The sequence below is a fragment of the Octodon degus genome, unplaced genomic scaffold (genome assembly GCF_000260255.1).
Source record: "Octodon degus isolate 3935 unplaced genomic scaffold, OctDeg1.0 scaffold00104, whole genome shotgun sequence".
In the NCBI taxonomy this organism is placed as follows: domain Eukaryota; kingdom Metazoa; phylum Chordata; class Mammalia; order Rodentia; family Octodontidae; genus Octodon; species Octodon degus.
This window is the reverse complement of record NW_004524680.1, coordinates 3207267-3209738: the sequence shown is the minus strand read 5'-3', so window position 1 is coordinate 3209738 and position 2472 is coordinate 3207267.

The following is a 2472-nucleotide window of genomic DNA, read 5'->3' as shown; positions in this document are numbered from 1 at the left end:
TTTTTTTTTTTTTTTTTTTTTTTTTTCTGGCTCTGGCTGCCTTATGGGCGGGTCTGGTACAGCATGTGGTGTTGGGGCTCGAACCGCAGTCCCTTGCCCCTGACTGATTTTGCTCAAGAAGGTACTTTACATAACTAAGCTAATCTGCCAGCCTCCACGCCCCCTTGTCATACATATTGATCACATTCATCATAGGGAATTTGCACCTGTACATAGTATTTCTTAATTCTTTTATCCCCATTCCCCTCCCTTTTCTTCAAACCTTCTCCTTCCTAATTATTAAAAGCTTTCGCTCTATTTTTCCTTCTATTCCTTTTTCCCTTTTTCCTTCCCTTTCTTTCCTTCTTCCCTTGTCCCCCTTCCCATTTGAATATGTTCTGCCTACTTCCAATATTTATGACACATTTTGCTCCTTATTTATCCTTTGGGTTTCTAACCCAAGAGAAATGTTGCAATATTTAAACTTGTATATCAAATTTATTTCACTTAATATAACTATAAAGTGAATCCATTTTCTTACAAGTGATTCAAATTTATCTTCTTTTATGGCAGAGTAGTACTCCACTATATATAGATACTTTTTTTATTACCCATTCTTTTTTTTTTTTTTTTTTTTTTTTTTTGTATTTTTAGTAAAGGTCTACAGAGTCTACAGGGTCTCACTACATAGACGGGACTCAGTGATTCTCCTGTGTTCAGCCTCCCAAAGAGCTGGGATTACAGGCGAGTGCCACCATGCCCAGTCTCAATCACCGTCTCAGTGTGCCCCATGGGTGGGGCCAGAACAGCATGGCACGCTGGGGATGGAACCCCAGCCACTGCATCTGCCTAAGCAGATGCTTTAATCCGCTGAGCTATTTGGCCAGCTCTTGGTTGATTTCTTGATAGTCATTCTTTTTGAAGTGAGACAGAATCTCATTGTTGATTTAATTTGTATTTCTTGAATGACCAGTTATTTTTCATATGTTTCCTGTTTGTACTTCTTCATCTGAGAAATATCTATTCATTTCAGGTGCCCATTATTAGATTGGGTCTTTGAATTTGGAGAGTTCTGATTTTTTTGACTTCTTTATATAGTCCATATGTCAGTCCTTTGAGGAGTAGCTGGTAAAATTTTCTCCTAGTCTATGGTTTGTCTCTTCACTTTGTTGGTGGTTTTTTTTTTTCTGTGCAGTTTTTTAATTTGATATGATCCCAGTTGTTGATTCCTTGTAGTATTACATAGGCAATCAGAGTTTTGTTCATAAAATCTTCCACTTCCCTTTCAATTTGAAGACCAGTGGCTTGAAATCTCTAATGTTCTTGTAGAATTCAGCAGTGAATCTATCAGGACCTGGGCTTTTCTTTGTTAGTAGTTTTTAAAATACATCTTCAATTTCACTCACTAATAATGGATTATTTAGGATTTTTGTATCTTTTTTTTTTTTTTTTTTTTTTTTTTTTTTTTTTTTGTGTTGCACCGAGGTCTTGCCAGGGACTTCGGGGATTGAACTCAGGTCCTTGTGCTTGCCAGGGAAGCGCTTATTCCACTGAGCCATCTCCCCGGCCCCTTCTATCTTCTTGATTCAGTTTTGGTAATTAAAATTTATTTAGGACTCTCTATTCCTTCTGCATTTTCTATTAGAGTACAGGCTCTCTAAGTAGGTATTGATCTGATTTCTGCAGGCTCCTTTGTGATTTTCACCCTTTTTTTTTTTTTTTTTTTCGGAACCGGAACCAGGGATTGAACTCTGGCCCTTGCGCTTACCAGGGAAGCGCTTGTTCCACTGAGCCACCTCCCTGGCCCCTACCCTTTCATTCTTAATACCATGGATTTGGGCCTTTTCTTTCTCTTCTTCCTCTCCTTCTCTCCTCCTTTTTGATAAGCTTATATGCTTGGCTAAAGGTTTGTCAACTTTATTTAATCTTTAAAAAAAAAAAAACAACTTCTCAATTAATTGATTCTTGAACCAGGTTTGTTAGCACATGCCTGTAACCCCAGCACTTGGCAGGTTGAGCCAGGAGGATCTCTGTCAGTTTGAGACCAGCCTGGGGACTACAAAAGAGAGCATAAGGCCAGCCCAAACTGCATAGTGAGGCCCTGTCTGAAAAAAAAAAAAAATTGCATTGTTTTCTTAGTTTCAGGTACATTAATTTCTCTCCCTGCCCCCTTTTGAGAGACAGGGTCTTGTTAACGTAGTTTAGGCTGGCCTTGAACTCACTTGTGTAGCCCAGACTGGACTTGAACTTGCGCCTCCAAAGTGCTGGGATTACAGGCATGAACCACAACACCTGGCTCACTCTGCTTTTCTTCTTTCTTTTTGAGACAGGGTCTGGCTATGCTGTTCAGGCTCGCTGGCCTTGAGCTCACTTTGTAGCTCAGGCTGGTCTTGAACTCACAACAATCTGCCTTCCCAAGAGTTGGGATTACAGGCATGTACCACCACATCATTTTGCTTTGCTTTTGTTTTTGTTTTTTTTTAATATTTATTT